Below are 21,948 nucleotides of genomic sequence, written 5' to 3'. Positions count from 1 at the left end.
TTTCCCGGGGTTTCTCCTCGTCTCTCTCTCTTGATGCGTGTCCTGACGTCACACTTCCGGTCAATCAAAAAGCATGAACGTGAGAGGCGAGAACAGAGAGGGGGGAGGTAGGGACGGAGAGAATGATGGCGGGAAGAAGAAGGGGAGGGGTCGAGCGATTTTACCACGAGCGACGCAGGTTCGAAGCTCGCGAGTATGCTGTTTCTGCTCGAGTTGTCCGTGGATGAGAAACGTTTTCAGCTCATCCAAATCGTTTTACGAGTGTGCGGGTATTTATAGGTCATTCCATGCGGAACGAATCGGTAACTATTATTTTCGCGATACGATCATCGATTGATATATACGGGGAAAGTATAAAATTCATCCAATTTCACACTCGCGCCGCATGATATTCAAGGGGAGAATGAAACGCCATAAACTCAGTTCCGAGCGAAATTCCGAAAACATGGGGAATATGCCTCCAGCCGAAATAACGAAACCCTTTCGGTGATAAATGTTTAACGATTTGCTTCGTTAAGGGACGCGCTTTCACATCGGTGTTTATACGCTAGAAAATTCCGTTGGCTGCCGCCAACGGTTTGACTAATATCTTATTTCTCTCGTATTCCCTTTGCCGCGTACCGAGGCCGCGGAGTGTGCGGTAGGGACGTTTGCACGTGCAATAATAATAGAGCCAGTGTATTCACTTTGCTGAGACTCGCGTCGCGCGTGGAGATACATTGTGGACCGTATACACAGGCTGCTCTCGCGGGGGAGCGAGAAAGAGACGGAACAAAGATTCGCTTCTGCGCTTCGTTGGAATCGAGCCGACGTAGGCTTAATTGAGCGTAATTCGTGGCTCATCTCGGAGAACAGATCTACGAGAGAGAAGCATCGCGTCCTCTCTTTCTCTCTTTCTCACTTGCCATTCTTCTGTGCATGTTACACTCCGTCGCATTGTTCCTCGCTTCCCGCGGACAGAAAGTTGCGACAAACTAAGCAATTTCAACGATTCTTCCAAGTCCATCAACGTCAACGTGTGCTCACATTGCGTTGAGCTTTTTATATTCCGAATCCCAAGTGACACGTTCGAGGCGATGCTCGATCGATCGGGGCGGCTTGCAATGCGGCGTTTCCGATTACCATTTCGAATAATAATCTCATCATTTGCATCGAAATATAATCGAGTTTTTCACATCGAAAATGAGAGAATTACGAATTGCGTGCGGCGAATCGAGGGTCCTTTTATCCGGTGCATTTCGCCGCGCGCTGACAAGAGTCGGAGTACGATTTAAGCCGGCAAATTTCATTTCGCGTTCCCAAATCCGAGGGAATCGGGGGACAAAAAATTCGAGTGGATATGTTCGCCTGCATTAGTACTCGTATAATTCGAAAATCAGAGTGATTGGCAAGCTAATGAATTGTCGCTTGATGCAGCGATGGTGCAACGCGATATCGACGTTCACGGCTGATTCGAACTTTTGTCGATTTTATGTATTATTCGTTTTTCCCAGTGATATTAAGGTAGTTCACGCACGAAACGATTTTCTTAAGAAAGTCTTGATATTTACACAGAGAAAGTCTTTAAGGTTGATCCTCTGCGACAGCTCCAACCAAAAGTTATGTACTGTCTGCATATTAAAAGGCTTGATAGTTCGTTCGGATCGTAATCAATAATGTTGTAAAGACCCTATATACGTACTCGGTGCCAGCAGATATAGTACAAATATCATTTGCTTTCGTAAAATTTATTCTAAAAGTATTTTTGATCCGACATCGTGAGTAAATTTTTTGACGGAACTATCCAGGTTACGCTTCAACACACAGAAAAACTTGTCTATACAGACGACATTCGCTTTTTCGCTTGCAAAATATATCGTATGCAGCCTAAACCTTCGTACTTCTCGAGGCTATATCTGTCAAACTAGATGGTCAATCACCTTGATTTTTTTTCACAATATCTGTGATATCCTGCTCTAGCTCCTCCTCGTTTTTTATAAACTTCCTAATTTTAGTACTAGCGGTAGAATTAATAATGCGCCGTTTGCTTATGCATGGTCCATATGTTACGTGTTAATTGAGTCAACTTCAATTACATATATCTCGGGTTCGGGATGGTGAAACTTGTTAAAATTTTATAGAGGTGTTGTTCATATGTTAAACAATACGTATGCCAAATTTAAATAATTTCCTAATTTAACTGTCTCGTGGAGGAACCACCTTAAATATGAAGAAAACATGCGTTCATCTTTCCATATAAGGAACGAACGCTTCTTACGAAGTTTATGAAAAAATACACAATAACAATTAAGGTCTTGGAAAAAATTGGAGACCACTGAGACTAAATTGGTAATGAGAACTCGTAACCTTACGTTTGCTTATTTCGGCATTTTGTTTCTTCTTAGCTTGGGCCATTCCTGTCACAGTCTTCTGTCTTTTTATCAGAACTTTTTTCTTGTTCCACTTCCCTTTGCGCTCTCTACATTTTTTACATACAAAACTATAGTATTTTAACCAGGGACGAATGGGATTTTGAGTTCATTCAATGATGGATCAATGGCTTGTAATTTCATTCGCCAAAAGATGAGTTGAAAAAATTTACTTACAATTGAGACACCCATAAAATACGATCCTATAAGCACAATGTACCTTTTAATGATTCAAACTTTTCTTTGTACGAATTTGCACGGTAGTTTCAGACTGAAAAATGGCAAACTCGAATAAACGTATTTGCCTCTGTTTACCTCTTCGTAAACTTAATGAAATATCCGAGAATGAGAACTGGAAAAGCGATTGCGCATCTTCGGGACCTCGCGATGCAACGATCGCAAGCCACAATTAGCTTCGTTAGAATGTCCTTGAGGAGAATCTTCTCTTTCATTCACGAATGAAAACGGCGTTCATATTCATGAAAAAATGAAATTTCGAGGACAACGTGCGACGGATGTGTGGGAAATAATAGCAAACTCATATCGTCGCGCGTTTTCCGTGACGTCACGAATACCCAGCGCGCAGAGTCTGGAGCGGGAACGGGGGAGAGAGGAGATTCAGCAGCGGCAGCAGCTGCGAAATAGTTTCTCCTGAGAGTATTCTTTTTGTTTCTTCTCACATTCGTCCGTGCGTGTGGAGAAGGCAGATGGAATAAAGTGCATTAAATTTGTGCATGAGAAGAGCCCTCGTGATCGGAGCAGGCTTGGGAGCAGTCCATGGGGATCGATTCGCCAGACATTTTTTTCGGAAAAATGAAATGAAATGAAAAAAAAAAAACGACTCCGATGAAGAAACCGCGCGCCCCTCGCATTATCATTTTAATAGCCTTTTCTTAGATTGTTATTGTTGTTGGAAAATTAGTATGTCGCTCGCAGGAGGAAGGAGGAAAGAGGAGGCTCGAAGAATGAAAGTTGTACAAGCAGCATTTGCGTGCATCTGAGTCGACAGACTCGAGTACGTGATCGACACACACCCGCGCGCGCACACATGGAAAGATCCTTGTAAATATATAGCCTCGACGATAATAATGCTGTGTACCGACTACGTTCCCATTTTATATTTCCTACCCATCGCCTCGTTCTCATTGGCTCCTCTCGCTTTCTCTCTCTGTTTCTCCCGGCGTGCTCTGCGCCGCTGCCTGGCGTTTTTTCAGTGTCTCATCCTAGTCCGGATAGCACTACCACCCGGCGCTCTCTTCTCTCGCGTGAACGTCGGGAATCAGTATAAAGTCGCGTGGATCCTGGTTGAATTATTCATTGAGCGCGAGTCTAGGAAGAATAACGAAAAGAAGAAGGAGGTGGAAAAAAATCGAAGAAAAATGGCAAGGGAGGAGAAGAAAAACAGCGAATAAGCGCGATAAATATCAGAGAGAAACGGAGCTTCGAGTTTTCGTCAGTTGTGCGCCGCCTTCGCGTGCTTCCTTCTGCAGGATCAAATCCCTGGTCGGGGGACACTCGAATGGAAACCGCGAATATTGGCGATCGAGAGCATAAAATAAGAGATTTGAGACCGCTCCGATCGGGCCGCGACGACGATCGAATTCATTGAGCATTGAACAAAAGCGTATTTGAACTTTGTTACCAGCTGCAGATTCGTATGGGAAAGAGAGAATTGGCCTTTATCTTGAGCACGGTCGGCCAATAACTGTGACTTTCTCTCTCTCTCTCCCTGAGCGTTGGTGCGATGATATTTAAGTATTCAAAGCTCGTACAGGCGGCAGCAGCATAGTAGCAACGGAAACAGAAGACTCGAGTTTGGCGAGAATTCCGTGAGGAAAGGGGGCAGGGGGCGGGGGGTGGTTGAAGCGTCGTTCAGCATTTGAAAACCGGCTTTATTTGAGATCCGAACACGCGATAAGAGGTAAAGGTTCATGCACGAGACAGACAACGGATCTCCGATTGGAAGGGCGCGGGATATCCTTGCTTTGACTTTTATCGGCGCGGATGCGAAAAGGCAACGGAGAAACGGATATTTTTCATTGATCTTCCAAATAATATTTGAACCCGCGACAATCAGATGGACGTGAGAGCTCCGGATGATAATCGAATGAAAAAAGATTCGGTGCAGATGTTGCTCTCGACGATCCCCAAATAAGCGCAACGAATAATCTTGTCCTCTCAAGCTCATTTCTTCTATTCCTTCTCAACTCGCGAGCATACACGCGCACGTATACATTTGTGCGTGAATACACAAAGGTTTGACTCGTCCCTTGGGCCCGGAGAGTCTCGGGTTGCCAAGACAAGTGAGCGCGGAAGAAACGATCGCGCAGCTGCGCCTCTTTCTCGACTCCCATGGCACTCCTGCGATATTAAAATAAAACGATCATAGCACAGTGCCAAAGTTAGGGAGCGCGAAACACGTGTGCGATGTATAAAAAATAAAAGTCGAGTAAAAAACGTCCCGAAAGGAACAGAATTTCGTTGATTGTGAAGAATTTTTCACGGAATCATTGCGAACGACGCGGGCAGGGCGATGAGAAGAAAAATGAAATGGATTCATCGATATTTAGGGGAAAAAAAAGAACATTTATTTGTGGTGGTGAATGAATTTTAGATTTTCCGAGAGGAACCAAAGTCTTTTTGTCTGTACCAAGTGGGAAGAAAAACGATTATTAAAAAGAGCGGAACAAACAGAGTGGAAAACTGTCGGAGGTGAAGCGGCGAGTTTTGAAATTTCTCATAAACTCACTTTTTATCCGGTATATAGCTGAGAATACCGCAGGAGCTCTCGCCATGGAACCGAAAGGGCTGAAACTTTTAATAAACCACAAACTAGCGCTCTCTCGTTTCTATACGACGCCAATAAGTTGTGTGGATTTAGCCTCTGTATCAGCCGCAAAGTTTGCCAAGAAATTGACAGAGAAGAAAAAAGACACCGAAGCGATGGATATATATTTTTTTGTTGTATTTCTTTTTTCCAGGGCTGAATTCACCGTTGAAAAATGCACAACGTCGCCTCGAGTGATTCCGAAAATCCTGTTAAAAGTGCAAACTTTTCGAGAAACCGCTGAAAGATCCAAGTTTATCTCGAGGCGTGATTCACACTTTATTCGTGAAAAATCCATCGTGTAACTGTTGAAAATTCGTGTTTTCATTAATTTTCGTATTTATGGATTTTTTTAATTGACACGAGAGTGAACCGGAAGTAGATCGTTTTGGGTGAGAGCTCGATGCTGCGAGGTAACAAATTGAAAATAATAATTAACAACGTAATAAAAGATGGTGGGGGAGGGAGAGAGGCAAGGGGAGAGCGAGTGGGTGGAAGAAAGACGAGAAAAGACTTTTGGAGACCTTCGTTTCTCGGTTAGGGGTGGATCGCGTGTCCGACGTCGATTATGCCTGCGCTAACGTGAAGGAAATAGTGAGGCCAGGGGAGCCGAGGCAAGAGTGGGAGAGCGAGCAACTGCACGAATAAAGCGAGAGAGAAAAAAACACCGCCGAGCAAGTGAGAAAGAGAAAAAGTAGATATACAGGGAAGAGAAAATTGGCTCTTGCAAGCTCGCGTATCACTCGGCCCGGAAAATAATAGGAGGGGATTGCACCGACAGCGATGAGTGTGCGGTCGGTTTACGGCTTCGGCTATCTCCCAAGTTAAGCCGCCTCGGGCGAGGACAATACTCGGATAGGTGAACGCGCGCGCTTCACCGCGTGCAGAAGGTAGTCTCGAATTCAAGATTTCCTGCTACGCTGTACTCTTGCGATTTATAAATTGATTTTGTTGTCGGGAAAGATGGCTGGAAACTTGAACCGCGGAGAATGAGTGTGCCGTCATGTAAAAAACATTCAAAGTGCTGGACGCGGGAGCACGGCAGCCGAGGACTTACCACCACTCAGGACTCTCGGGGGATCCACTTTCGACTTGCTCGCTTTTATCCTGTCGGAGAAAATGAGTTTTTCAGCGCGAGAGAAGAGCAAGTGGAATAAAGATAGCGAGCTTAAATTGGTGACGCGGCGGGGACGTATTTGCGCCTCGTTTTTACAGATTTGAGGGCTGTGCATCGCGGGACGATGAATCGGGTAATTGGATGGAAAATTAAACGAAACGTGAAATTATATCGAGCGCGAATTCTGTTCGATGTTTCGATTATTAATCGCGCAGAGACGCGGAGAAGTCTGGAGCAATATATACGAAAGATTCTCGTCAAGGAATATCTATACGCGGGGGAAACAATTATATGAAGCCCCAACCCGCGCAGAGGAAACCGGAATAACCCGAGCGAACTTTCGCTCCGACAACTCGAGGATAGTTTTATAAAAAAAATGCAGCGAAGGATACTCTACGAGTGTAAGACGAGAAATCGAGTCGATCCCTCGCCCCGGAGACGAGACGCTTCGAGAGTTTTGATTAATGGGTCACGAATGACGAACGATTTAATAGGAGGGATCAGGTAATAACAGACGATCTATCTTGCTCGGATTGGTGGCGAGAAATTCGGACGAAGAGTAGCAAGAGAGAGAAAGAGGCGTACGAGGAAAAAAAAACGAATTAGGAGGCTGAAGAAATGAGAACATCCGAGCGTTTTCGAGAGCAAAAATTTCAAGGTGAGCGTTCTGACGCAAAGAATAGCCATTCTTCGAGCCTACCGACCCAGAGTGGGTAGGCTTCAATATGTCAAATAACCAAATTGTAGAACGGTCGGTATTCCGAAATTTTTTAAGTTTTAATATCAGATTGGAGAAAAATAAGTAATTCGAAATTCTTATTAATTTCTGATCGACTATTTAGCAGATTATGTCAGAATTGTCAGATTATTTCAACAGTTTTCATTTCGAAATGCAACTTTAACAGACCACGCGAATATCAAAAGTTCATATTTTCGAATTCAAAATGGAGAGTAGATGTTTTATAGATAGACCAGAAACAAAGCTGTCAATGTACTTGTCCCGAGACTCTACAGAGCCTCTTGATATAGCGTAGCAAAAAATCTTCATATCTTCGTTTTTTTCATCTTGATCGGTCGACTTTTTGGTGTCTCAGTATTTCAAGCTCAGTAATATTTAGCCTTTCGTTATTATATTTTCGAAATTGTGAATATTCACAGTACTGCTGACAGTGCAGTAATTTATGAATCGAAACGAGTGATATAGTTGACATTTCGGAAAATCGATATTTTAGTCGTCGTTCTATGGACGATTGTTACATTCTATTTTCGATGTAAACGTGCTTCGAACCTTGAAGTTTCTACTTTATTTATTTTTGACATTCAAAGCTCTAGTCGAATTGATCTGTCCCCATATTATCGTTCGTTGCAACATTGGATTGCAACGAAATGATCTAAAAAGTCCTCCAATAATTCCAGTAATTCTCCAATTTCGTTCCCTGCCGAGTTTGCAATTCGTCATTTTTCAACCTGCACCGATATTTCGTGAAATGAAAAAATGAGTGAATCATACAAATGTTTTTTTCCTTCATTTCGTTGGACTCGAACGTTGCAAACTTCAGCGTCGTGATAATAAACTACAAAAAAGCTCACGATAAACCACAAGTCTAAATCCCACGCAATATTATGTATTTTATTTATCTCGTCATCAAATGTCCGTGGAAACTTTGATAATAATGCATGACATACATATGCAGATGAGAGTGGTCTCTAAAAAAGACGAATCTTTGTCCCCCCCCCCCCCTCTCTCTCTCTCTCTCTCTCTTCTCCGTTCTTCCTATCGACGTCCCAAAGGAGACAGAATTTTGAGCTCGAATATAATACACGACATCCGTAGACTCGTATAACGCATCCCTGGGTTAATATCAAAGAGACTCTTGGCCTGTAGTGCTGCACACAGATAAACTGGCTCCGATCATGGGGGAATAAGCCTTGGAAGTACATGCATTGTCTGTCTAATACAGCCACTCGCTACTATACTCACGGTCGAATACATATTTACTCGTTGGTATGTGAAAGTTTATGTCCGTGTATGTGGGCGTGTGTACCGTGGCAAGTAAAATTTTCGACCCAACGTATCGAGTGTCCGTAACGCGGCAGCGAGATGACGCTGAAGTTTGCAACGTTCGAGTCCAGCGAAACGATCTCAAAAATACTCTCGAGTAATTCCAGCAAAATTCGCAGAAAATCTTTTTTTCGTTAATTTGGTTAGACTCGAACGTTGCAAACTTCAGCGTCGTGCAGCAGCGAGAACAGTGGAGCTGAGAATTTGAGGACGAGATATAATGCAACCGATGGGAGATGTTCGTATTTTTGTTTATTGAAACAACAAGAACTAGCGCAACTTTATTCGGTAGCTTCATTTTTCAAAAGAGTCCTCCCGCACATATCTTTTGGACCCAAAACAAGATTCTGAGATGAAATTGTTCGATTATGTTTTATTTATCTCAGCAATTCTGATAAATCGTGGATTTATTTTCCAATTGAGCACCAGGATGTGGGTGACCCGCTCGGTCGAACGATAATAATTCGATCGCTCATTCCGAAGTAACTCACGTGCTGATTCTCTGCGTTTCAGGAGCAGCAGCGTTCGAGGATCTATTTTTTGCCAAGTTTCCTACGCTCTCGAGAAATCGAGGTACGCACGACGGTAGAGATTAGGGAAAAATCAGTACGGCGAATGAATCAGTGTGGCGAATGATCGGTGGAAAAAGGAAAGTGAAAACGTGATTCGAGTCGTTGTCAAGAGTTCCAACATTGATTTCGAGAGTCACCCTGTATATGAACGTAAAATTAAAGCTCGCTATGCCGTCTCTCCCGCGACGCAGCAGCAGTAGCAGCACCGCGAGGATGAGGAAGGGGCAGGAGAAGGGGATGGTTTACCTGGCACGGATCGATCGAACGGAATAGATAAAACGGTGGCGAGGGTGAAGCCTGAGACAACTTGGCGCTCGAGCGATACGGAAAAGCTTGTTGAACATGCTTGGAAGAAAGAAAAAAGAGGGAATGGAGCCGATAACGTTGAGGGGTCTGAAACAACACGAAATTGAGTTTAGCCTCGCTCGCGTAAATCTCAACGATACAAATCATTAGGGAGAGTCTTGAAATTCGATGGTGATGGCGCGTCTTCGTAAATCTACGGAAGGGTTGAAGTAATATGATGAAATTCTCGATGAAACATTCGGTTTCGAATCCTGTTGTAGGGAAAAAAAAGAGTCGAACTGAAAATTCGTTGGAAACTGTATGTGGGAAATATGGAGTAAGAGTAAACTCTCCAAATTATTTTGGGGTGACCGGGAGACGAGGAGAGAGGAACTTACCGAGAAGCGTGACGAGGGACAGATCCGAGGGGACGTTGGCATTGGCACTGAGCCCTGAGACTCTAATCTCGAGGCCAGAATGGTCCAACGTCGAAGAGCCAGAGAGCCGCGGGGGGGGAGAACGCATTCTCGAATTCTCTGAAAATACCGAGACGACCGCGGATCTCGTAGTGCGCCGAGGGTTGTGCCTCCTCATTGGATCCTGGTGGGAATCCAATGAGGATTCTCAGCACCAGGATTAGACCAAGAGCGTTTCCTCAAAATCCATAGATAGACGGACATCTATATGTAGAAAAGCGGGCACACCCATTCACTCGCCGTGAATATTATCGGTGAATAATATGCCGAGGAACTACAAAAAATGCTTCGGGCCGAAGATTCAACGTAGTTTTCATGAATAAAATGAAATAGTGGAGAAGAACGAAAAATCATCGGGAGCCTCTAAAGATTAACGAATCGATAATAAAACGGGATGAAATTGGAACACCCGAAATAGATGCGCGAGATAAACTCGCTGTTTTAATGTCGACATTATCAGCTGATAACGATTTATTACTTCGGTAAGACTCTCGAGAATAATTCATCGGGTTTCCATACGCCTCTAGTCTCCAGTCTTTTTCACATAAATAGATTATGTTTGTGTATAATCGAATGCAGAGAATGACGATAGAACGTGACGAAAACGGCCGATAAGCGCATGCTTCGCTTATCGATTCTCGCCAACTTGAAAGTATGTGCTCGGCGTACTATTTATACAAATATATGTATCCTCGGGTGATAATAGATGGTCGTAGTATACAGTAGCGTAAAAGGATGCGTAAGCTTCGAGAGCTATGGGAACTTCCGAGTTGAATGAGCTGAATGCGAATACCAACGAATTCGCATTCAACTGTTTTTTTCTTTTCTTCCTTCCACCAACATTTTCGTGACCTTGAAGTTCGCAACGTTCGAGTCCAACGAAATGGTCTAAAAAAGTCTCCAACAATTTCAGTAATTTGTCGAATTTTGTTTCTTACCGAATTTGCAATTATAGTGGTTTTTCAACATTCACCGATGATTCATGAAATAAAAAATTGGTGAATTGCAAATGTTTTTTTTTGTTCATTTCTCGTTGGACTTCCAACGTTGAAAAACTTCGACAATTCGCAAAAAATCTGATGAAACGGAAGGGAAATGGTCGAACGCGTTTTCTGATATTCGATCGTTGTTCCGGTATACGCGAGGAGCCCGCTTCGAGACGGAAGGCCTCTCGTACGCGTCCCCCCACCCATGAGTGGACTCGCGAGTCGTAAATTTCATTCGCGTTTTAATATCGGAAACGACGTAAATCCCATGCGCGCAACTCGAGCGGTGCTTCGACGACTCGGAACAAGGGATGAAGACAGCCAGCACTCGGGCATGAATGAACGACGAAAAAGAGTCTCTACACTTCAATGAAAAAGTGCTGAACGTAACAAAATATGCTCGATTTCTATTGCTATTGTCGTTGCCATAACTGCACTTGAAAGTCTTTCGAATACATTTTCACGCCACCGCGAGAATATTATGTAAAGACAAGCGGTGGGGAGCTTCGGAAGGGTTCTCAGTTTTTTTTCGCGAGCAAATCGCCAACTACTCGTAACAGTTATTCGTTGAAAACAGGCAAAGGCCATTGCGTTTAATGGATTGATAAAAAAAATCGCTTTTTTCGTTGCTCAATAATTTAAAAAAAAGGTAGGTTAACGACTTATTGTTTCGCTTTTCCTCACTAAATTTGCAAATGTATTTTCAATTTGTTGGCTGTCACTTTTCCACCCAACAATTTCTCAGCGTAAAACACGTTTGATAAGAGGTTATTATTTTAAACGGTTTTCTCAAAAAGGTCTTGAAATTTAAACAGAATTTATGAGCAGTCGACTGACACGCGTATCAATTTTTAATGGATTCGTCTTATTGGTTATTTAGATAAACGTATTTAAATATGAAGAAAAATACAAAGGGTTATAACAGGGACTATGCGCGAAAATCGTTTATCTTTCCATATTACGAATGAACGCTTCTTAGCAAGTTTATGAAAAACTTACACGCAATAACAATGAAGTATGTAATGAAAGTTTGGGAAAAAATTCAGGACGATTGTCTTACTAGTTAAAGATTGAACGAAATTGGTAATGAGCACTCGTATAACCTCACATTTGCTTATTTCGGCATTTTGTTGTTTCTTCTTGGCTCGGGACGTTCCTGTCACGAGCCTTCCGTCTTTTTATTAAAATACTTTTCTCGTGATCAATTTCCCTTTGTGTTTTCCCTTTGGGCCCTCCAATACGATTTTTACATAAAAAACTATAGTATTTTCGTCAGAGACGAACCAAATTTCGGGGTCAATCAGTGATGGATCCCCGATTATTTAAGGAAGTTGAAGCGATATATATAGGACATCATACGAAAAATACATTAGATTTTATTATTCCAAATTAATAAATTGAAAATTTACGTGAATCTTCTTGAATAGTGCTTAATTATGTTTGAAAAATTTGGAGAGGTTTCACCGCCTGGTAATCGAGATATTCATTGTTGAAAATGACAAGGTTAAACATTATGGCAGCTCTTATGGCAGCTTTCAAAAAATTGCAAACTTCAACAATAAATATCTCAACTTCACGACGGTGAATCATCGGCATATCCCCCGTCAGAAGTTTAATACTGTCTTATAAGCTTTCTGTTTAAAACACTTTAATGTGCAAAGTTGGAAAATAGTTTTAACATAAGATACGCTTCAATCTCCTTAATGGCTTGTAATTTCATTCGCCAAAAAATAAGTTGAAAAAATGTATTTACAATTTCGATCTAATAACTCTGAAATGAATTTAAAGTGATTATGTATTTAATCAGGAAGTTAAAATCAATCCAACTTAGACGCCCATAAAATACAATCCTTCTGGCATGATCTACCTTAAAATCGAAAGTCGAGCGCGGACAGAGGTTTCGTTGTATAGAATCGAGACAGAAAAATAAAAGCGCAGGATGCAACTAAAAAGACGAGGAAATAAGCGGGGGTCCGTCGAAAGGATAAAGAAATGAAAAAAATTGTGTCTTCGTTGGATAAAAGTAATGTGATTGGGAGGATAATATTAGTGGCAAATAACTCGTGAGTGAACAGACGAGCTCATTGTGCGGATGAGGCAATTTCATACGGAACGATGCGGAGAGCGATAGAGGGAGAGAGCCAAAGAAGTGGGTTCGGATTGTCCCATCTCAAGTTTATTGTGCGTTTACCGCTGTTCAACTGCTCTTCGCGTATGTGATTCGAGGAAAAAGTTGCGCGAGAACTCTCACCCTGGCGAATATTTAATTCAAAGATCTTGCAAAAAAAAAAAAACGACTCCAGTTAAACCGTCGTAAGTTTCATGTCGAATTTAAAGGAAACGCTTGAAATGCTGTTACGTGTTCATTTTTGCAATAAAATGTTGAAAATTCTGTTCCCGAGAACTAAATAGTTTGAAGAAAAAATGGCTTTGAAACGCTATCGGATCGATAGGATGCTCCTGTTCGGAGAATTTTCAATGGGACTGTACACAACATTTCTTCATAGTCCGATAGCCCTTGATGACCCCACTCACGTTATCGTTACACGCTCATTCCGCTCAATGGCCGACCCTCTTCTCTGTTCTCCTTCGGCCCCTCTCCCTCGGCTCTCGGTAACTAAACTTTTCATCTCGCGTAACGTTTTCATCCGCGAAAGAAACGGAGCGACGCGAGCAATCCCGGAGATCGAGGCTAGGAGGACGCGGGTGTTTTTTTTTCTCCCGGCATCGCTCAGCGATTCGTCAATTTGGGATCTTTTCGAGAAAGAAAAAAAGTTGGACTTGCCGAATGAACATTAGTCGGATGTACGTGGAAAACTATAAAGTACGAAATGAAATAACGCTTAGACGAACATCGAGCCGGAGCTGGATGGAGCGAGCGTGAGATCGTCGAGCAGGGGAAGGATGAAAGAAAAACGACAAATTCGACGACGCGAATAACGGAGGTCTGAGGTCGCTTGTCGATTGAATGAAAGCGAAGGGGTTTAAGAAGAGTGTAAAATAGAAAGGGGGCGCGAGAGGACGAGGACGGACGAATGACAGGATCAGGTTGGGCAGAGCGTTAGACGGAATGCGGGAAAACTCTCTCACCGTATAGCAGTCGTGAAAGAAAGAGAGTGAAAAGGATGAGAGCGAATAGACACGGAAACGGGCGTATGTCGGGGGGGCTGGGAGGTTGGACGCGGTGCCAGGAGTGCCTTCAGCAGGCAGTCCGAGGGAGACGCTGCAGCGAAACTGAAAGTTACTTTTTCAAGTCTTTTTATCTATTGGCTGTCGATAGTCTTAATTATCATGTTCCATGAGATTGCCCATTGCTCTTCAAATTTTCATGCCAAATTTGGACAAATACTTTTCATCCCCTGATATTCTTGAAAATGTTGAAATAAAAATCTACGATTAAAAGCCGCAGCGAAGACCGAAAATGGCCGCTGTAGCCAGCAGCCGAGTCGTATTCCCGGATGACTTAAAGAGAAGCTGCGACTCCGACTGCTCGATCGATAAACTCCGCAGACTCTCTCTCTCTCTCTCGCCATTTTGTATGGCAAGGCCCCGGAAAAGCTTCATATTTATTGACATTCGAGAATAATCGTCCGAATAATCGTCCCTTATTCAACCGAGATTCCCAACTCAAAAGCGTACCAACAACGAGGCTTCTCGACGATTTGTTCGACCCCGAAATCATTTTCCAGGAACAATCGAACGACGCTGAAGTTTGCAACGTTGGAGTGCAGCAAAATGAACGGAAAAAAAAAAAAACATTTTTGATTCGTCAATTTTTGAGTTCACGAAGCATCGGTGCAGGTTGAAAAACTACGAAATGCAAATTCGGCAGGAAAAGAAATTGGAGAATTACTGATATTATTGGAGAGTTTTTTTAGATCACTCGGTTCGACTCCAACGTTGCAAACTTCAGCGTCATAACAACCGAAGGGAAACGCAGAATTTTAAGGGCAACTGTGAAAAATAGGCGGCTGGAAAGTCTGGTGAAATAATGAGACAAGAATTTTTGCAAAAGTGTTGGAAAAAATAGAGCATTGGATTATTTCTCGGTTGGGAAGCGTTTTTATTTTGATTTTTTTAGTCCATTACATGCTCACGGTGAAAATGCACGAGGTGGAAAAACGAAATGAAAGGTTTGAGGAGGGCTGGGCTCTTAAAAGTCTTTTCGCGACTGGAAGGATGTCCAATAATGGGGCTACATAAGCCTGTATATATAGGTATAGAGGGAGGTGGGAAGTAAAAATGGATTCCTTGCAGCGGTGAGGCGAGAGTGGATTGAGAAAAATCGTTCAAGTCGTTTCGGGCATGTGCAGCGCTCTTCGCTCTCAGCGGAAGCTCTAAAAAAGATTTTTCGCGTGCGATAGGATGCTACGGGCTCTAACGAGTAAGCTCGTCAACGTTTTTCTCCCTGCTTTTGCGGCGGCGCACGCTCGATAAATTGAAAAACGTAAGCATATTAGAGGAGAGAAATATCGGCGACAACGAGCCCTCATTATTACTATATAAATTTATAATAAAACGTTGAAAAGTTCTGAGCTCCGCAGGCAGCAGGGACCCAATCCATCTCAGTGCTGGACGCGAGGCTCCGTCATCTCAACACAGACATGAAGCCGGGGGCACACGAAAGGAGATGAGATTACGGCGTACGATTTGAATACGCGAACCGGAAGTAATTTCACGCCCGACGTGACATTCGTATCTGGCAACCTCGTACATCGAGATCGATAAATTTAGCCTATCATTTTCGTATGCGTATAAATAAAAAATGTATTTCACACGATCCACTCAGAGTATATTGGAACGAATTCAGTCCAAATTCATTTTAGTCACGACGCTCAAGTTTGCAACGTTGGAGTCCAACGACGAAATGATGTAAAAAAAAACTCGAACAATTCCAGTAAATCTCCAATTTTGTTACTTGCCGAATTTGCAATTCGTTATTTTTCAACCCGCATCAATGATTTGTCAAATAAAAAAATTACGAATTACAAAACCTTTTTTCGTTCATTTTGTTGGACTCCAACGTTGCAAACTTCAACGTCGTTAATTATGACACTGAAATTTGCAACGTTGGTCCAACGAAATGATGTAAAAAAACCCTCCGATAATTCCAGTTTTTTTTTCCTTCATTTCTTTGGACCTCAACGTTGCAAACTTCAGCGTCGTCAATAATTCCAGTAATTCTTCAATTTCGTTCCTCGTCGAGTTTGCAATTCGTAGTTTTTCAACCTGCACCAATACTTCGTGAAATAAAAAATTGTTGAATTACAAATGTTTTTTTCGTTCATTTCGTCCGACTCCGATGTTGCAAACTTCAGCGTCGTTTTTAGTCAACCTTGTTCGAGGATCGATCATTCGGCGAAGCTCAAAAATGTTTCCAATATTGACAATGCGAAGTGGAAATTTCAATAAAAACCAAAATAAAGTTTGTTGAGCCATATAGATTGCAATTTCCTTTACACAAAGATTCACGCGATCTAGGCTATCAAAATTTATATGAGTAGAGTTCAATATGTCGAATAACTGAATTATAGAACAGTCGATATTTCGAAATTTAAAAAGTTGTGATATCAGTTTGGAGAAAAATTCGAAATCCTTATTCCCGATCGACTATTCAGCGAATTGCGTGTTTAATCAAAAATTCCTTCTTTCAATTCGTATTTACCCGAAAATATATATTTCAATAGTTTTCATTTTGAATGCAATTTTAACAGACCATCGGAATGTCAAAAGTTCATATTTTCGAATTCAAAACGGAGAGTAATTGTTTTACAGACAGACCAGAATAGAGAGTAGCAAAAAATGGAAAGTGAATTTTTCGAACTATAAAACATAGATATGCGGAATAGCGATAGCTCGAAAAGGCGAAAGTCAAAATGGCGATGTTTAAAATTGGAGATCACCGGTCTGAGTAAGTGAGTGAGTGAGACGCATATATTTGGAGATCCACTGCATTTCTTTATTTTGATCGATCGACTTTCTAACGTTTCGCTATTTTGACTGTTCGACTTTTCGGTGTTTCAGTATTTCAACCTCAGTAATATTTGGTCTTTCGTTATTATATTTTGAAAATTGTAAATTTTCACAGTATCGCTGACCGTAGTAATTTATGAATCGAAAGAGCGATAGTCGAATTTTCGAAAAATCGATATTTTAGTCATCGTCCTATGGGCGATTCTTACATTCTATTTTCGATGTAAACGTCCTTCGAACCTTGCAGTTTTTTCTTTATTTATTTTCGGCATTCCAAGCTCTAGTCGAATTTATCTGTCTCCATATTATCATTCGAAGTTTATAAACTCGAGATTTTAGCTGTTCGAAATTTTAGTCATTCCAACATTTGATCCCCACCCATTTATATCATTCGAGGTCGTCGCCGTTTCTTTTGTCGTAACTTTGGCACTTTCAACTTCTCGCCGGCCGCGCGAGTCTGGAATGGCAGCTCGAATTTTCAAAGCCCAAACTTTTCGATCCGGTTCGATCTAGATAACGGAGAAGAGCTGTAGCGAGCCGCGCGCACAGGGCACCGGTGAAAATGAGCCGAAACATGTTTTTTTTTTCGTCGCAATCGGTCAAAGCGCGTAGAAGCGATTTAGATTTGAGAATTGAGAAGAAAAAAAGATGGTTAGTTCTCAATGAAAATTGCGGAGAGACCGTCGAGGGGGCGGCAGCGTGCATGTGAGTTTGGAAAAATTCGAGGCACTTTGAGTGTCAAAGAAAATGGTCGGTTCTCGACCCCCTGGGCGAGAGAGGGGAGGTTAAAAAGTCGGAAAGTTTCACGTCGGTATTTGGCGGTGGGAGATGGATAAACGTTGTAGGTTACGATAATAATAAAAAGGAGGGCTCGTCCTTGAACGGAGGCAGCAAGAAAGGATCGTAAATTTGCGAACGGTTTCGTTTGGCGAAGCTCCGGCACCGGGTGCGCGCTTTATAACGAACACGTGAGAGTGTGCGCCTTGTGAGAGTGTCCAGTGAGCTGCGTGTACGAGAAGTTTGTGGTTCTCTCGTGTACGGCGCGGCTCGAGCCCCGGGGGCTAAACAGACCAACGTTTCAGGTCTAAAGAAGAGAAGAGGTCAAAAAAAAAAGAGGAAAAAGAGAAACGAGACTGCGGAGGGAAGAGAGAAAAAGTTTGGCGTTTCTTCTCCACCATCTTAGTTTTACGGCGCGAGAGGATCGCGTGAGAAGACAACGAGAGCGATTTCGTTCATTCCTTTCGTACACACTCGCTTCATTCCCTTTATCTCGAAGCGAGTCGTGCTCGTTTTACTCCGTGCATGGAAAAGCAAAGAATAAAAAAAGAAACGGTGAAAGGCTAAAAAAGAAGCAAATAAATCTATCGGGTGGTTGAACGAGTGACGAAAGCTTCGAGGAATCGAGGCCAAAGTTTCTTTTTTTAACACCATTCGAAGAAATTCTCTCACGCGATTATCCCTTTTGCTATCAATCCATCGATGTCTTCACAATTATTTTTTTTTTTCCCGAGCTCCGAGCAAGAAAGGTCGATCAGTTTCCTCCCCAGACCGATTTGGGACCGAAGAGACAAAACCGAATTTGGGACTGAAGTGACCGAGTCGAGATTAATTAACCCGAAACAGGAATTTGAGAGCAGAAAAAACGCGCGCGTTTACTTCTCTTCCCGAGACGGAGCGCAGCTGTTTACGGATATATGCGGAAGGCGCGCAACGTTGCTCGGTGACGCGCGAGTGTGTGCGCGCCCCGTGCGTACACCTAGGTCGAGAGCGTTGTGGCGTTTTATGCAGATATATTCGCCGGAAAAGAAAGGGAACGATCGAGGCGTGACCCAGCAGTAAAACTCTGTACGTACGTCGAGCCAAATCCAGCGTGATTCACGTGCTTCCATTTTTTTCACCTCGTTTTTTCGTAAATCAAAAGATATTTATCGAAAGCGAAGCAAACCGAAAAAACAATGTTCTGCGCTTGAAATCAATCGCGAAAGAATCGCTGTAACACTGTCTCATTTCTCACTAAAATTCCGTCGCTCGAACAAAGATTGAGAAGACGAAAAAATGCAGGAAAAAAGCGAAACATTCGTCGGAATACGCACACGGAGAAAACGAATTCGTTTTGTATAGTGAGGAACGCATGGTTTTTTAAGAATTTTAAAAATATTTAGACACCGATTACAAAGAGCATAGTATTTTTTGAATTTTCCAATTTTTCATCCCTTCAATTCTAAACAGCTTTATGTGGATAGCAAAAAGTGATGTACGTGCGATAACTATATTTAGTTTTGTTTTCAAGTGTTATTCATCGTGTCAGACTAGTACTTACTGATAAATCGAAATGTATTGTAAATACGGCGCTGAAGTTTGCAACGTTGGAGTTCAACGAAATGAACGAAAAAAACATTTGTAATTCACCAATTTTTTACGTAACGAAGTATCAGTGCAGATTGAGAAAAACTACGAATTGCGAATTCGACAAGAAATGAAATTGGACTGGAATTACTCGAATTATTGGAGGTTCTTTTTTTAAATCATTATACACCGAATACGTGTGACATTTTACTATACATATAGTTTTATTTTTCCGAGTTGCCCGAGCATACTTAAGGAAGTTGAGGCATTAGAATGAAAATGATGTCATCGCTTTTAAACCGATTGTATCTTATAAAGTGAAGTGTAAAAAAAATCAGTTAAATTTTCAGACAGTTTAGGAGCGTCGTTGCTGAGAAAAATCAATAACAATTTGGGCCAAATAACATGTAATCTTATGGAAGTCAAGACACATTCAGTGATATCTCCGTTAAAAATGATGCTAAAAATATGAAATTTTTTGGGCAACATGAGCAAGGCTTGCCGAATAATGTCAATTTTTTCAGATTTATTAGATTTGCTGAGATTATATTAATAATAATCTGTTTCCCGTGCAGTTTTTTGAGGCTAAGATCGTCACCGTTCGTGTTTTCGACTGAGCTTTCACCAGTTTTTCGTCTTTTTTTCCCCAACTTTTCTTTAAATTGTATGCAACATTGCCAAACTGTAAACTGACCTAACTTTTGAAAAGTACAGGTCATAACTTTTGGGTAAAAAAAATGACTGTACAGCCTCAACTTCCTTAACAAACATTTCAAGTGGCTGAAAACATTTTTTACTATACTTATAGAGAAAAACTCTCTCAAGTCTTTTGAATAAAAGGTATGAGTATTGGGCTTTTCACTATGATGGATAGAACAGTTCTTATTACTGCTCTTTGAATTAATGCTGCAATCCAGTTATATACTGTCCCCGAGATACTCCATTCTTAGTACTTTCCTCTAGAATTTTCGGCCTCGTTTTCTCCGTGCAGAAGAGAACTGAAGACGAAAAAAGCGGAGGGTTTCCCGCCTTTTTGTGTGCGTCGAAAACATCAGCTACGAAAGAGCGAGCGCGCCAGATAGCGCGTTCACCGCTACCGTTTACACATTCGTTTCCAATTCTTCTTTGTTCCTATCTGCGTAATATCTGCCTCGCTCAAGATTTCGTGGTGGCTCGCGAGACTCGCGTATACACATCGAGGACGCGGAGAGAATGGGGAGTGACGGTTGGACGGGGTGGGGCAGCGGCAGCGTCACCGGTCGAGAGTAGGGAGATGAAGAGCGCGAGGTGTATCGGGAAAGCACGTGGTCGCTGAGAATTCTTTTCCGATAATATAGCGTAAATAAATAAAAATAGAAAATTATAGGAATTTTCAGAGATAATAACGGCTCGATAGAAAACGTCAGACGAAAAGGAAAAACGACGACGCGCGGACGAGCACCACGCGGAGGAGAAAAACTGTGGGGATAAATAAGTAAAACGTATGTCGGTACGCGACGAATCGAAGCTCGGAGTGTCAGACTAACGAAAGGTCGAGCGGATGTTGCGGAGGCGATAGAATTCGCGTTTGCCTAATCGTATGAATACACGCATCGCCGCATCGGGAATGAAAAAAAAACGCTCAATTTACTCGTGTAACGTCGATGCTTGCGAACAAAAACATGCGAATTATCGGACTCGAACGGAGGAGCGAACGCAATGGAACGAGACGAGAAAATAATCGAGTCTGAAGTAACGGAGAAGAAGCGAGGGATTCGCTGCCACGAAACTGCGCATCGGAAGAGGCGTCGCAGTAAAATTAAACGAAAATCAGATCTCCGAATTTCCAGAAAAATTCGTCATCGAAGTAACGAAAAGGTGAAATTGAGCACCACGGGACTGGGGATAAAGGAAAAACGTTGGGTGAGCCCGCGTCGAACGCAGAGAACACTGCTGAAACGTTACCGCCGTGTGTCCCCTTCGTATGAAAGGAAAGGTCAGTCTTATATTGTGTGCGAAATTCAATCCAACCGAGAGACTCTCTTCTCTATACCTGGCCCGGGCCGGAGGGACTTTCCTTCCTTTTGATTTAATAGCAAGTATTATGTCCCACATGCGGAGCCTTCCAAACAATAAATAATAATAATAATAGCCCACTGAGCTTAGAACACTCGTCGTCTTCCTCTCTTTCTCTTGATCCAGAACTCAAACTTTATTTTCCGTACGGTCCGTCCAAATTCCTCGGACGATTATTTCGTACCTGCGCGCGCGGGGTCTCACGTGATCCGACCGATTCCCCGGTTGCCCCGAGAACTGTTTTCGGTTCCACGTTTTCGAATTTTTCGACAATTTCTTTATCCGTCGTCCCAACTTATTTGAGGCATTCGAACCCACCGGAAGGGACGAGGCCGAAGTTTGCAACGTTCGAGTCCAACGAAATGAAGGAAAAAAAGTTCATCATTTTTTTATTTCACGAATCGGTGATGTGGGTTGAAAAATGCTAAATTGCAAATTCGGCGGGGAACAAAATTGGAGGTTTACTCAAATTATTCGAGAGTTTTTTTACATCATTTCGTTGGACTCCAACGTTGCGAACTTCAGCGCCATCCGGAAGAGTACGGAGTGCTTGTTTTTGACGAAAATTTCTAATTTCACAATATCGTCAATAAAATATTCATCTCCGCCCTTTTTTCGTTGAAACACACACGTGCTAATGAGTGATTTGAATAACGTGCAATCGAAAACGAAAAACATTAGGAAATCTCGTTATTATGGCAGCAGCAGCAGCAGCAGCTCGTCTCAAAAAGTGTGTTGGCTAAAACAGTGGAAATGACGAATGAAAAGATAATTGAAATCGGTCGAACGCACACGTTGTCATTCCGACATTCACGACGGATCGTATACGGTACGTACGCGT

At 42.3% G+C, this 21,948-nt stretch overlaps 1 protein-coding gene across 7 annotated transcripts in view; it reads right to left on the bottom strand.

The window, feature by feature from the left end:
- Rbfox1 (RNA-binding Fox protein 1) overlaps positions 1-21,948 on the bottom strand; it is a 130,017-nt gene that overhangs the window by 58,817 nt on the left and 49,252 nt on the right. The window lies entirely within an intron of this gene.

This window comes from Venturia canescens, chromosome 4 (genome assembly GCF_019457755.1).
Source record: "Venturia canescens isolate UGA chromosome 4, ASM1945775v1, whole genome shotgun sequence".
In the NCBI taxonomy this organism is placed as follows: Eukaryota; Metazoa; Arthropoda; class Insecta; order Hymenoptera; family Ichneumonidae; genus Venturia; species Venturia canescens.
Note: the sequence above shows the minus strand (reverse complement) of the source record. Positions and strands in the feature narration are given on the sequence as shown.